The 16,673-nt window shown below is 35.4% G+C and overlaps 1 pseudogene; it reads left to right on the top strand.

Annotated features, from left to right (window-relative positions):
• The first annotated feature begins 16,179 nt into the window (after window positions 1-16,179).
• Window positions 16,180-16,296, top strand: LOC145288300 (5S ribosomal RNA; annotated as a pseudogene).
• The last annotated feature ends 377 nt before the right edge of the window (window positions 16,297-16,673 follow it).

A 16,673-nucleotide genomic window follows, 5' to 3' on the forward strand; every position in this document is an offset into this window, starting at 1 on the left:
ATAATTTTCCAAATAACTCAACGTACGAATCGACGAAAAACAACATACATACATATATATAGATATATAGTTATTGTTGTGTCAACAATAACAACACGAACGCAGAAAGTAAAGGTAAAAGAAATATATTAAGACGAAAAGATAATAAATATTTACAAAGGTGCGGTTGTACTGCAGTTGGAAGATTGTCCGGCAGAGGGCGTGTTAAAGTCTTTCATGGAGCAACCGGCACATGCGTCTTGCCTATGCGGCATCCGAACACAGCTCCCCGGTCTTGCTGACTTGATACCTTTATCTATATCTTTTCACCCACGTATGCTAATTAGTGGGAGTCTCCACAACTATATATATATAGTGGATGAAACGCCGAATATTCAGTGTAGCTTAATCGCTATCTATCTATCTATCTATCTATCTATCTATATATATATATATATATATATATATATATATATATATATATATATATATATATATATATATATAGCGATTAAGCTACACTGAATATTCGGCGTTTCATCCACTATAGGATTCGTCAGGCTTATGCGCATAAGCCTGACGAATCCTGATCTTTTTCTCTCTAATATCCTTTTTTATCTCTCTCTTTCTTTCTCTCAATCTCTCTGTCCCTTAATCCACATCTCTCTTTAATTCTCCTTCTCTCTCTCTCTCTCTCTCTCTATATATATATATATATATATATATATATATATATATATATCGTGAGGTTTTTCTTTCTCTCAACAAGTATTTCGACTATCTACCTCCCTGGATGGGCACTTGCTTGATATAAGTCTTTCGTTATCAACAAAACAATAAACTTTTATTTTCAATTTCGTTTTTCAGGTTCCACAGATGACTATAATGATCTTGTCTACATGAATTAAGACATTGCTTATTTTACCTCGTTAAGACATTTATTTTTATAAAATATCGCAATAAAAACATATTCTATCATTTCCCCGAAATCTGAGCTCTTTTAAAGCTCGTGTCCAACACCGCACATAATCCTTACCCGTTAAGCAAGGTAATTTGGTAATGTCCGGTGCATGCAACGGCGTTACACTCGGATTTTTTTATGATGGTGCGAAACTTCTTGACAGAGCTGTATATATGATTATTAAAAAGAAAGGGTCTTCGGAAATTATAGCTCCTTCGTAAAACAAATTGACACGGAAAAGAACACTGAAATCTCACGCTCTTTAGAAAGCCGGGATCTTGCTTGCTTGTATGACGTCATCAAATGATGATTTCACTTAATGATGCAACGATACGTTCATTATACAAAATCTATTGGTCTATTAGATGTATTTTGTTAAATTGTAAATCTAATATATAAAAGGCTATATGTGTGTGTCTGTCTGTCTGTCTCTATATTTTCAAACTCTATCTCCTCCGAATCTAAAAGTCGTAGAGTGGCCAGAGGAGCCTTAAATGATTGGATTTTTCATTGCCTGTTCTTTTATAGGTCTTCATCTAGTTAAAATAGTTTTATATATGACAAAAAGAGGTCAAAATTGAAAAAAATCGTTTTACATTTTTTTTTTTAAATTCATCATGGTTTATTTTTAATTTTTAATTAATCCGTATGCGTGTCACGTTGGTACAGTGGTAACGTCATTAGCGTTTAGTGCTGTAGTTTCGGTTTCGATTCTAGCTAGAAGTACTTTTTTTACTTTTTAAATAACAACTCTATAATAATACTAGACTACCCGTGACCCGTTGGGTCAGTATGTTATATTAGCTATAGAATTCATGTATGAGCGTGACACTTGTTTTTTTTTTTTGTTTTTTTTTGACATAGCAGAAACATTTTTATGAAAGTAAATAAAAATGAAAAATCACGGACGGATCACTCAAACATGAAAAGAAAATCCTCCCTATTCGTGTAAAGTTACCTATTTTTCCGAATAATCGCTCAAAAATCGAAAATTAAACATGATTTTCCTACGAATCGAACACCAACGAAAGTCATTTAGCAGCAAAAACACACATGATCCTACCGATGAGAAATATAAGAATGAAAAACCCATATTGGAATCCTTCAACCAAGTTATAGAAACTTAAAATCTAAAAAAAAAAATTAATAAAACCTGAAGCAAAAAAAATAAAACCTAAATAAATAAATAAAATAAAACTAATATTGAAACAGATTAGTAAATGTGCCAACAAATTCACCGTTCTTACACAACTATTTTGCATCTAGAAATGTAAACAAAAACTAAAAAAAGAAGGTAGGCAGAAAGGAAAAGGGACGGGTAGAGAGTAGTAATAGTAGTAGTAGTCTTAGTTTGACTACAATTGTTCTTATGTTTGTCAAGGGTTAAAGCTGTTTAGTTGTAAGAAAATAGCGACAGTATAGTTGTAATAAAGAATAGTTGCAAACCACCCCCACTCTTCCCATGTTAAATAATAATTTCGAAATAATAACATTAATATTTTAGTGCGCAGGTCAAAATCTGCAAAAGAAGCGATTTGTGTTTATTTGTTTACGTTGTTATTGGTTAATGTTTATGCGTGCATGCTCAACCGGATGTCGTAAACCGGAAAGTGGGTTACATCACTCGTTACAAGGTCATTTGAGTTTTATAATTATATAGATATACCAAATCTGGACAAATTAAAATATCATACTTAACCGTAATTTACGATCGGGCAAAGCCGAGCGCCCTCCCTCCCACTAGTAATTGATAAAGAAGAGAGGATCTACGAAAATTTCAGCTGCTTCTTAAAACTAGTGATATTACTTGATTGCATACTTTATGACGTCACTAAACGATAACATCACTAAATGATGCTACGATACGTCTATTAAACGATTCATGGGTGGCCTGCTAAATGAATTTTCTCATCTATATATTAATACGATAGCGTGTGTGTTATTTTCTGTGTCTCGCTTACATGCTGGTCGTTTAAACATTATGTACTTCAATTTCTTGTCATAAATAATTTTATTAAGAATTCTTCATAAGTTTTGGTTTCGATTTCGATTATAACGGATGACACTTAAGTCATCTATTTTTATGAATAAATTTATCAAGAATTCTTCATAAATTTTGGCTTAGGTTTCTATTATAACTGATGGCACTCTAGTAATTTGTATTTTTTTCTGTAAATAATTTTTATCAAGAATTCTTCATAAGTTTTGGTTTCGGTTTCGATTATGGCTGAAGGAACTCAAGTTTATATATATATATATATATATATATATATATATATATATTCAGACGTTTTTATTTCGGGTTCGATTCAAGCTGATACACCTAAGTCATATGGATATTTTTTTTTTTGAAATCGCAACTTTATAATATATAAATCGATAGAACATTAACTCTATAATAATATATACGAAATCTGCAAGAATTAAAATATCATATTTAAGCGTACTGTACGACTGGGCTTTACAGGGCGTTCTTGCTAGCTTAGATAAATTTTTCAGTTTTAACAAAAGAGCTGCAATAATATCAGAGCGTCTTTATTTACATTGAACATCTACAGAATGCCAACATCAATATATTACATATGAATGAGTCTCCTGTGGAATTTCCACAGGTCCCGCTAGTTAATGATTAATGAAAAAGAGAGGATCCTCGAAAATTCTCGCTTTTTCCCCAAACTCTACAAATCTCGCTTGTTTGTCCGTGTGCCTCGCTCCTAATATATATATATATATATATATATATATATATATATATATATATATATATATGCATATATATATGTATATATATACATATGTATATATATATATATATATATATATATATATATATATATATATATAAGTGAACGTGTCTGTGTGTCTGTCTGTCTGTGTACATTTCTCTACACAATAACTCTGTCAATTTTTAGTCTACAGACTCGAAATTTGATGTGCAGGGTACTGAGATTTGGGAAAATCTAGGTGATCGGTTTTCGGCCAGATATTTGGCTGTTAAGGGGTCAAAGTTTGAAAACTCTACCAAACTCCTCCGACAATTTTGGGTATAAACCCTTGAAATTTTAGATATAGGTTCCTTGGACATGAATCTAACTTAATAACTTGATGTGAGCCCAAAACAATAAATGTTAAGGAGTCATAATAGGGGTCAAAGTTTTAAAAAATTGACCTTTTCTTTTTTTTTGTAATTGGGTCAGCATACACCTCCAAACACTCGGGCAACGCCGATCACCCATGCTAGTATATATATATATATATATATTTTTGAACATCCATATATTCATATATTCATATATGTAAATGATCCGTAAGTCTAATATGTGTGCGTAAAACGAAGAGGGCAAGTTTGGCTGTCGGTTAATATATGCACGCAGGCATTATTTACTGTCCATCTATAATTGTATTCTGTGTTGGCCATCGCCGGTCGCCATTTTTTTTTTCGCTCGCGCACGTCCGTTTGTCCAGTCTTATTACATTTAGCGATAAGCGGCACGGGACACATGCGAATTCGATTCTATAATTATTTGGAGACTGAAGCCCCACCAATGCAAGCCGATACGTACATGTCTTGTGAAATGGAATTGATTTGGTTTCCCTGTATAATGCTGGAACGGAATCGCTAAATTACGAGTAAACCATATTAAAAGGGGAGAAATATTTTCAGGTGATTTAATTCAAACTTTAAATATAACTCCGTTTTGAAAACGAGCCAACGCTTATCAAGGCGTATAAGAAACTCGAGGATAAGGTTTATTGAGTTTTACAGGCAGGCACCGAGGTATCATCATCATCATCATCATCATCATCATCATCATCATCATCATCATCGTATAAATCCAAAAATTCTATTATCTGGTATCATAGTTCTTTCTAGGGAAGAACAACGTGAAGGTTGCCAACATCATAAGTGAAAGTGATTTTTTTTCTGGAACAAACTGGATTCGAACCTGGAACACTCAGATCTTCTTTCTGCGTCGTTAACCACTGAACCCCCATCATCTCTCAGACAGTAATTAGTAGGGTTATTACAAGAGAATATTCTCATCATTGTTTTGACTCTCAAGTATATATCTGACAAAGTTAGACCGTGGCTACCGAGAGTAAAGAAGCCCGATGCACATGACAGCGTGACGTCATTATCAGATCCACTTGTGGGTATATGGTCTAGGCTAGCAGCAGCAGTTTCGTCTAGTTTTCAGTTTGCTAACATGGATTATTCTTTCACTATTCCAATATTCGAAATTATCCAAAAGGCCCCAAAGTACATATTTTTTTCTTTTTCTAAAGAAAAGAAGCAACTTTCAATTTAGATACGTGCCTTAGAAGAGGAATTTTTATTCCAATCAAATATAGTAAAGTAGGTAATGTTGTTTGCTAATAATTAAACGTGTATTTAATTAGAACTGTATTCAAGTACTTTCATAACGTTTGATAACATTCTTAATATAAATTAAAGAAACAATACTATTTATTGCTAATACAGCAAATATTGATGTTGATATTATTAACTGTTGATTTTCTTATAAGTCTATCAGGAGGGTTGAAAAATGAATTTAATTTTTTTTTAGTGTTTAAAATTATAAACAAATAATTGTTACATGAGAATATTTGTCAAAATGTCTTTTTGATAATAAATAAAACCTTTCATTGAGTATTTCCAAATATTTTAAAGTTCTGTATTGTTTCTAAAGTCGGTTTGAAAATTATTCACCACGCGTCTGAGCGTTATATATTAAAATTGATTGTTTCTTTTTAGAATTATAAACAAATAATTTTTACATGACAATATGTGTCAAAAATATATTTTTTTAATTTATTTACTTTCCTCTCCACGAGGGCACAGTTAGACACAAGGTCGGTTTTTAATGTGGGGAAAATCTAGCCCCCCCCCAAAAGGGGTACTCTGGATAGGAACAAAAATAAAATTAAAATGGTCTCAGTCATGAAGGATTTCTCCTCCAGTGACCGAGGACAGAACATATGAAGTGTAGCATCAGAACAGATACTACACTGCGATTATTATTGTAAATGTTTGTTTACTCTCTTTTTTATAGATTTTAGCAATAGTTTACATTATGGTATGAATGTTTTTTTTAATTATGTTTTTAGGTATGTGAACATCATTTTCCGCCTGAGGATGTAATAAATCAGAAGTCAAGATTCGATGAGAAAACGTTGTGAAATAAACACACTGGTTCTGTATATGCCCTTAAACTATATCCGATGGTGAGGTCACAGTTTGCGGGCTTTGGGGAATGTGGAGCCACCCTTTAATTGCCATTGCTCCCAGGTCCACTCTGACACGGAGTGGTAGTACCTGTTAGTGTCCCAACTATGGGTTAAATAGAAACCGACTTGAAAAAATATATATATTCTATCAAAAAACATTTTCTTCAAAATAACTGGATTCGGCATTAAATAATCTGAAAAGGGTTGATATGCCGTAAAACAAAAATAACCACCTAACAAATAAACACGCAAGATGAGAACATTAGTCAGAATCATACAAATTCAATCCTCATCTCTAAAGTTCCAAAAAATAACATTCAACCCATGTGATTTTTCTCTAAATTAAATTAAAAGATATATTTCTGCATTAGGAGCTTTTATTGTTTGTTTGTATTTAAATTACTTGTTTGATTTCAATTTTTTTTTATTTTATCGTTTGTTTTCATTCTTAAAATTATTTGTTTGTTTTCACTTTAAAAATTATTCATCGTTGGTGTTTAATATGTTTTTTAATTCTTTGTTTCCTAAATTCATAATTCAGTTTTATCAGTATCAAATTGTATATTGCTTTAAAATTACTTAATTTTACATAGATAATATTTATATTTTATATTGAATAAAGTTCAGTTTCAGTATTAATCGAACTGTGTTCCTTTTTTTTTTTTTAAATGTTTTATTGCTCTTTTTCAAATGACCCTCATATAGTACTGACAGTCTGACAAATCTTACCTACATTGCCTGCAGGCATTTTTCAGTTAACAGGCATTCTTCTTACTCTCGGTGGCCGTGGTTGGACACAGTTAATCAATCAAGAACCCCATCACTCTATCTAAAAACATATAATATATTAACTTGCCATAGCCTTAGTACTTAGTAACGATGGTAGAAACTTGTAAGAAATTGGCTATTTTAAAGCACGACTACACAAGCATTTGTTTACATTGGACTTGAAAACAGCAATGTTATAGCCAACCGGAAAGCAGCCTGAGTATTCTGGCGTGAAGTTACAGAAGATTGGGTCGGAAACTATATAAGTACCACATATTTCTATTGTTGAAATTTCTTTAAAGAATGCCGTTTCGAAAAATTCCATCTTCTTTTCACGTCTATTAAGCGCCAGATCAGAAAATAATTTACGTCTGTGAATACAGATATTTCCCGGTTAGTTCTATAGTCATAGTTCTTTCTAATGAAGAAGAACGTGAAGGTTGCCAACATCATAAGTGAAAGTAATTTTTTTCTGGAACAAACTGGATTCGAACTTGGAACACCCAGATTGTCTTTCTGTGTTGTTAACCACTTAACTCCCATCACCTCCCAGACAGTAATAAGTAGAGTTATTACAAGAAAATATTCTTATCATTGTTTTGACTCTCGAGTATATATCCGACACAGTTAGACACAGTTAATCAATCGAGAATGACATCATTCTATATAATATCATATAAGATATTAACTGATATATACTCGAAAGAGTGTACGACACAATTACGTTGACACAACGGTTCCCGCTGGATCACCGTAGTTAAGCAACATTAAACCGGGTCAATACTAAATGGGTGCTTATTTGGGACTTGAAGGTGCTGTATGTGCTCTTCGCGTATCTCGGCATTGCTTCTAATGGTCCTGGAGTCTCGTTGTCACTGAACTCAAACTGTGCCGATTCAGGAGAGGTGTTTCCTCAAAATTTCACGAGCAGCTGCTTCCACAGAGGGTATCCTTTGTCTTCTGAGACTGAAGGGAGGCATCGATACTCGGGAGTCAAAAGAATATTCTCTTGTCATAGCCCTAATAATTAGTAACGATGGTAGAAACTGATCAGAAATTGGCTATTTTAAAACACAAGGTCTCGCCCTTTTCAAATAGTCTAACTGTTAGACTGTGCGTTTAATTATATCAATCAGATTTTAAAACACGAGGTCTCTCCCTTTTCAAATAGTCTAACTGTTCGACTGTGCGTTTAATTATATCAATCAGATTTTAAAACACGAGGTCTCTCCCTTTTCAAATAGTCTAACTGTTAGACTGTGCGTTTAATTATATCAGTCAGATTTTAAAACACAAGGTCTCGCCCTTTACAAATAAATAGTCTAACTGTTAGACTGTGCGTTTCATTATATCAATCAGATTTTAAAACACGAGGTCTCTCCCTTTTCAAATAGTCTAACTGTTAGACTGTGCGTTTAATTATATCAGTCAGATTTTAAAACACGAGGTCTCTCCCTTTTCAAATAGTCTAACTGTTAGACTGTGCGTTTAATTATATCAGTCAGATTTTAAAACACAAGGTCTCGCCCTTTACAAATAAATAGTCTAACTGTTAGACTGTGCGTTTAATTATATCAGTCAGATTTTAAAACACGAGGTCTCTCCCTTTTCAAATAGTCTAACTGTTAGACTGTGCGTTTCATTATATCAATCAGATTTTAAAACACGAGGTCTCTCCCTTTTCAAATAGTCTAACTGTTAGACTGTGCGTTTAATTATATCAGTCAGATTTTAAAACACGAGGTCTCTCCCTTTTCAAATAGTCTAACTGTTAGACTGTGCGTTTAATTATATCAGTCAGATTTTAAAACACGAGGTCTCTCCCTTTTCAAATAGTCTAACTGTTAGACTGTGCGTTTCATTATATCAATCAGATTTTAAAACACGAGGTCTCTCCCTTTTCAAATAGTCTAACTGTTAGACTGTGCGTTTAATTATATCAGTCAGATTTTAAAACACGAGGTCTCTCCCTTTTCAAATAGTCTAACTGTTAGACTGTGCGTTTAATTATATCAGTCAGATTTTAAAACACAAGGTCTCGCCCTTTACAAATAAATAGTCTAACTGTTAGACTGTGCGTTTAATTATATCAGTCAGATTTTAAAACACGAGGTCTCTCCCTTTTCAAATAGTCTAACTGTTAGACTGTGCGTTTAATTATATCAGTCAGATTTTAAAACACGAGGTCTCTCCCTTTTCGAATAGTCTAACTGTTAGACTGTGCGTTTAATTATATCAGTCAGATTTTACAACACGAGGTCTCTCCCTTTTCAAATAGTCTAACTGTTAGACTGTGCGTTTAATTATATCAGTCAGATTTTAAAACACAAGGTCTCGCCCTTTACAAATAAATAGTCTGTTAGACTGTGCGTTTAATTATATCAATCAAATTTTACAACACGAGGTCTCTCCCTTTTCGAATAGTCTAACTGTTAGACTGTGCGTTTAATTATATCAGTCAGATTTTACAACACGAGGCCTCTCCCTTTTCAAATAGTCTAACTGTTAGACTGTGCGTTTAATTATATCAGTCAGATTTTAAAACACGAGGTCTCTCCCTTTTCAAATAGTCTAACTGTTAGACTGTGCGTTTAATTATATCAGTCAGATTTTACAACACGAGGTCTCTCCCTTTTCAAATAGTCTAACTGTTAGACTGTGCGTTTAATTATATAAGGCAGATTTTGAAACACGACGTCTCTCCCTTTTCAAATAGTCTAACTGTTAGACTGTGCGTTGATTATATCAGTCAGATTTTGAAACACGAGGTCTCTCCCTTTTCAAATAGTCTTACTGTTAGATTGTGCGTTAATTACATCAGTCAGATTTTAAAACACGAGGTTTCTCCCTTTTCAAATAGTATAACTGTAAGACTGTGCGTTTAATTATATCAGTCAGATTTTACAACACGAGGTCTCTCCCTTTTCAAATAGATAGTCTAACTGTTAAACTGTGCGTTTAACTATATCAGTCAGATCCATGAATCCGTTAAACATAAAATCGAAAAGAATTCTGCAAAAGGCCATTTTTTTTTCGATTTTTAAAATAATTATTTTCAAGATATGTTTCACGTAATTTTTCATAAATTTGGTTCATCTATCTTTTTACAAACAAGCCACCACTTATCAAGTCCCAAACGTTACTTAAGGATAAGGATTACCGAGTTTGACAGTGGGCGATTAAACATCGAAGGCAGTTGGAACGATTACTGTAACTAATCAATAGTATACGGCATAATCACGTTGACACACCGGTTCTCGTCAGATCACCGAAGTTAAGCAACGTTCAGCCTGATCAGTACTTAAAGAGGCCCCCTATTAGGGATTTCCGGTGTTGTATGTGCTCTCCACTTATCTCAGCATTGATTTCAGTCGTCTAGTAGTTCTCCTTGCTACTGGACACAAGCAATGCCGATTCAGGACAGATGCGGTTGCGGATTGCGTAACCCTTGTCTCACAATTACACATGCAGCTACTTGCACTAGAGGCATCTATTGTTTTTCGAGGCTGAACAGAGGCGTCGTTCAAAGTAATCAGAAATTGACTATTTAAAAGTAAAGCTCAACCAGAATTTGTTTACATTTTACTTGAAAACGGCGATGTTATAGTCATTCGTGAAGCAACCCCACAGTACTGTGGTCCACAGACAGGTACTTCTAGGACAAAAAACTTTGCTCATTTAAGTTTAGCTTAATTCAAGTGAGAAAGTATTTATTGTAACTAGACAAGTTTTAAAATATACTCGTCCTAGGAAGGACACAATAAATTGAACAGAACAGTGTTGAGTCACTTTTATGTCTGCTTATAGAGATCAAAGGCTTTCGACTCTATGGAGTTTGATCCACTGTTCACTGCTCTTGAGAACCAAGGAGTTGACTCTACATACATCATCTTGCTGAAAGACATGTATAGTGGGGCTACTTCTACTTTAAAGCTCCAAGCAACAAGATCAAGCCGGAGAGGGAGGAACAAGACAAGATGACAGCGTCTCGCCAAAACTCTTCACAGCCTGCCTCCAAGATGCGATAATCAGTCGGATTAAGTGTGAGGGTAGGGAAGTCAACATCGATGGCGAGCATCTCTCATATCTCACCTTCGCTGGTCATATAGAACTGATGACACACTCTCCTCAAGAATTAAATTACATTCTAGAGGACATCCACTCTAAGACAAAACCGGTTGGCCTCAACATGCATCTTGAAAAGACATATGTTGTGTTAATACAGCACGCTGCCAAGTCAATAATAACTCTTGATGGAAAAACCATTAAGGAAGTTGAAAGCTACATCTACTTGGGAAAGAAAATGACGAAAGATGGAGATATCCTTCCTGGGATAAAAGAGAAGGATAGCATTGGGATGGGCAGCTTTTGGGAAAGTGGAGAATATCATGAGAAGCCGAAAAGCAAATATGTCAATTAAAGGGAAGATCTTCAATGGATATGTCCTACCTATGATGATCTACGATAGTGAAACATAAGCCTGACTACTCATCAAAGTGAAAACTTTGCAGTAGCACTAACGAAGATGGAGAGGATAAGGTTAGACATCACTCTACAAGACAGAAAGACAAACATCCGGATCTGCAAACAAACAAGAGTTATTGACATCAATACTGTCATCAAAACATCCAAACACAAATTGGCAGGGCACATAACCAGACAACAGATGGTCAGTTAGGACAATAGAATGGACACCTTGTTAACATAAGAGGTCAAAGGGAAGACCAAGATGGAGGGACGACCTGATACAACACATGGGTCCCACATGACAGCGGATAGATAGGTAGAGAGTTAGATGGCTAAAGTCCAGGGAGGGGTTCCTCATTGAGTGATAAAAACCTTATTGATTGATTGATCGAGACACTCGCATACTCTCACTTCTAGACGATAATAGAAACCCACAAATTTGTATACGATCCTCCCCATCCATGTTATGCAGATTCCCACAACACAATACTTGTTGTTTTTTTTTGACCGACCATGGTTTCTCTTTCCTTTCTGAAGATCTCCGTTCAAGAAGCGCCTTGACATACGGTATTCTTCTATTCGATTCGCATGGCTTACCCACCGCAGTTAAGACCTGATGAACATGCACTCTATTATTTGGCTTGATAATTATGCTGTGTATGAAACTAGGCTGGGAGCAAAAAAAAAAAAAAAGAAAAAAAAACATTTAACAAACGCCACCGAATACATACGAGGTGCTTTAAATAAATGCCCAAAGTTTTTTTTAGTACGGCCACTTTTATTGGTAGTACACACATTGAACTCTAGTCCATTTTATTAGTAATCTCCTCCGGCTGCAATGCACTTGTACCGTTCCTATAACTTTTGGAAGCAGCATGGGAGTCTTCTTGTGTGAGTGTGCCAATAATTCTCGCCACAGCCTCTTTTATCGCCTCAATCGTCTCATAAGGACACTCTTTAAGGTTTTCCTTGAGCTTAGGGAATAAGTAAAAGTCACAGGGAGCAAGGTCTGGACTATAGGGAGGGTGAGGAAATGTCTTGATACCCATCTTGATCATGACAACATCTTTCTTTCTGATCTTCTCTGAACATCCTTGCGACAAACTTCCCGCAAATCTTCCGCATCTTCAGTTCCTCGCGAATAATAGTGTCTACAGTTCCCACACTGACATCAAACTGTACACTTATTCTCTATAGATACACGACTGTCCTTATCCATGAACTAATTTATTTGACCAATAAGCTCTGGTGGTGTTCAAACTTCCTTACTCCTCCACACCTCTCATCATCCCTCACAGACTCCCTGCCTTCCTTGAATTTCTTATGCCACTCAAAAACAGATGCGCGATTCATGCAAGATGGTCCAAAAGTAGTCTGAAGTATTCCATACGTTTCTGTGACATTTTTTCCAAGTTTCAAACAGAATCTTATTGCATATCGTTCTTCTAAAGTGTCATCACGACCAGATTGCATTTTTGAAATTCACCAGCTGTGACAATCAGGCTTTAGTAGGGTGTATTCAAATTCCTGTTGTAGCTGTTCCTTTGAACCTTAAATCATTAAAAGATGTATAGCAAAAACATAGTGAATTTTCTAGAGTTTACGACAGTTTTAGGTTTGGTTTGGTTGTTTTGTTTTACGGCATATCAACCCTTTTCAGGTTATTTAATGCCGAATCCATTTATTTTGGAAATAGTATTCATGTTGCATCCAGTTATTTTTCAGAATGTTTTTATTTTTTAAACTCTTTGTATCTTCATTCGTTAGTTTGTAGTGTTTGGTTTGGTTGTTTTATAGTGGATTTTATCGTATTTGTTCCCTGCCCTGCAGAACATGAATGAGTTTTGCAATGGGAAAGGGGGGAAGAGTTACAGTATTCATGTTTGGTACATTTTAAGTAAGGAAACCAGTCAGGAAGTGTGAAAGAGAAAGGGTAAATGGGAAGAAGAAGGAAAAGGGGGAAAGGTGGGTTCTTGTTTTTGTTTTTTGGTTTTGCAAAACATAATTAAGTTTTGCAAAAGGGAGGAACAAAACAAAAAGCACCAATGTTAGGTGTATTTCGTCTCAGGAAGCCAATATCCTCAGAAAGCCTGACCTGGTAGCACCAGTTAGGACAGTTTTAAATACCTGTACAAAAATGTCTGGAAATTTATTGAAAGCACGTCGTGATTTCCGCGATTGGGGTAATTATTAAAAAAAAAAAAAAAAAAAAACTACACTTAAAGCTATTCAAAATGCATGGCAGGATTAGAACACCGTATGCCAAGTTCAAAGTTGCGTACCATTTGTCCGATTACGTTTCGTAAAGGATGCAGTGACATTTCTGATACAATATAAAATACATTTTATTACGGTTTGGTTTTCCAGCGCAATTGCTCATCTATTCATGAAATAAAATAGATGATCACAAGTAAGACAGGAAATAGGAAAATAGTCATTACTTTCGTTGACGCCGATAAAATAAGGATTGTGTTAGAAAAAAGAGCGTATCATTGCGCATGCTTTGGTCGCCATTTAAAAAAAAATGTTTTCTTTTCGCTAGGCTCCCCATTAATGTGACAGTGTATAGCGATGCTAAATAAACGCTTATTTGTGTCAGTTAGATCGTGGTGAGGAGGTGTAGTATTGTTTGCTTCCGTAGGAAAATATCTTTTAACGGATATATAGAGGGACAGTGAACCTATTCTTGTAGCAACCACGGTCTTCTGGCCAAGATCACAGTGTAGTATCTGTTCGTATGCTGGACTTCACTTTTTTGTTCTTGGTTAGTGGAGGAGAAATCCTTTATTGCTGAGACAATTTTTATTTTTGTTCCTATACAGAGTGTCCATTTTTGAGGAGCTAAATTCCCCCACATTAAAAACCGACCTTGTGTCTAACTCTGCTCTCGTGGGGAGGCAAGTAAATAGGAACCCATTCTTGTAGCAACCACGGCATTTTGGTCAAGATCACAGTGTAGTATCTGTTCTGATATTACACCGGCCTTTTGGCCGGGAGGATCAAAGTGTAGTATCTGTTCCAGCAGATACTGCAAGCTATGACTAGCTTGACTAGCAAAGACCAGATGTGGGGGCAACCCCACATGCCTGACCTTTAACCAGCTCCCATTTCCCACCTCTCGGGAGCTGGTCCCCTTTTTCCCTTCCCCCTCCCTTCACTCCTCACATTAAAAATTGGCCTTGTGCCTAATTTGCTCGGTGGGGGAGCAAATAAATACCATCACAGTGTAGTATCCGTTCTGATATTACACTTCATTTTTTTCTGATCTCGATCAGTGGAGGAGAAATCATTCGAGACTGGGGCAATTTTTGTTTCTATCCAGAGTGCTCCTATTGGGGGAACTGGATTTTCCCCACATAAAAAAATGACTTTGTGTCTAACTCTGCCCTCGCGGAGAGGCAATAGGAACAACGAAAGTGACAACAACATCAATCGCATTTTGTATTATTTAGATTATTTGGACTTATCTTTTAATCTTGAGTGTTATTCCCTTAACGTTTTGGTCCATGTAACCTTCGGCCTTCTTCATGTGTGCCTTGTCGAACTTGGAAATCTTTCTGGCGAATTAGGTAATCTGCACGGAATTCCAAACGGAACCCTTGGTTTAATTAACGAGAGTCGCGTGTTCACGTTCCGTCAGCCATGATCGCGTAAGGGTATTAAGTAATTTTCAATTGTATAGTTAACATCACCCCACTGAGGATTGAACCTTCAACTTCCATAAGAATTGCACTTGCGATATGCGTTCCAAAAGTAATTCTCCTATCTTTTTTTTTTTATTATTCCGACCGAATACGTCAGAGGGATTGCAAATTGCATTGCTATGATGACTGAACTTATGCATTCCTGACCTGAAAGTTTCATCTCTCTGTTGTAGCTATTAGCGGTGTGAGACTCTAAGAAAGCAAACTATGTCATGGACGTGCGTCAGAAGCAGAGATACGTCATTGAATTCATGGTAAAAGTGCATGGAGAACGGTGGTGATTATATACAAAAATAAATTCTGAAGTCCCAAAGGTCGCTCGGTTTAATGATACCGCTTCCGTCTTCGTAACTCTTCAAGTTTTTGAGTTAAAAAAATAGGAGGCTTTACTTTGTATTTGTGCTTATTTATGTGGAGGCAGAACTATCAAGGAAACAAAGATTTTTTTTTTTATCACATGAACGTATTCTATTTTCTTAAATAAGCAATTAATTGATTATTTTTACTACAACACGCATGCTACCCCCATGGATTAAATAAAGAATTCCGTTCAAATTTCCGTACTAATTTCTGAGTTCGATAAAAAAAATTCCCGAGTTCAATAAGATACATCAGAAGGTCGGAGGTTACATCTGCCGAAACGTTGCGAGAATCACTCTTAGGATGTAAGGAATAGTTCGAATAATCCAAATTCCTGGGGTGTTCAAAAACTAATGCCTCCTATTTTTATTCCCTCCGAATGGATCATAGGCGATTGTATTGTTTCATTGTTATGATGACTGAACTGATGCATTCATGACCTGAAAGTTTCATCTCTCTGTTGTAGATATTGATAGTGGAAGACTTTAAGAAAGGAACCCGTAAAAAGAAAAAAAATTGTTTTTACAAACAACGTTTTCCTGGTGAAGATTCTGTTATGAACGGAAATATCGAATTTAGTTTTAATGAAAAAATATGGTTATTTATTGAAAAAATTCTGCACTTGGTTTGATCTTTAAAACCGTTAAATTTTGAAGTGTGTGTGTGTGTGTGTGTGTGTGTGTGTGTGTGTGTGTGTGTGTGTGTGTGTGTGTGTACGGCATAATCACGTTGACACACCGGTTCTCATCAGATCACCGGAGTTAAGCAACGTTGAGCCTAGCTAGTACCAGATGGGTGACCGTTTGGGAATTCTAGGTGCTGTGTGTGTTTTCTGCTTATCTCGGCATTGTTTCCAGTCGTCCTGAACCTCCACTTGCCAGTGGTATTCAATAATGTTGACTCAGGAGAGGTGTGGTTGAGGATTGCGCAACTCTTGCGACAATAATTTCCCGTGTAGGCACTCTTTCAAGGGTATCCATAGTCTGTCAAGACTAAAGGAAGCCTTTCTTATATATATATATATATATATATATATATATATATATATATATATATATATATATATATATATATATATTACCAAAAGTACTCGTCGTTGACTGGGTTCAAAAACAGCCTTCACAAAATGGACTCTAATTCATGAAAGTATTATAGGTTATGAAAAGGAAGGGTTGTAAAGACATAGCTTCGAATTTGTGGGTATC

This window comes from Euprymna scolopes, chromosome 11 (genome assembly GCF_053919585.1).
Source record: "Euprymna scolopes isolate OS-2025 chromosome 11, ASM5391958v1, whole genome shotgun sequence".
Classification (NCBI taxonomy): domain Eukaryota; kingdom Metazoa; phylum Mollusca; class Cephalopoda; order Sepiida; family Sepiolidae; genus Euprymna; species Euprymna scolopes.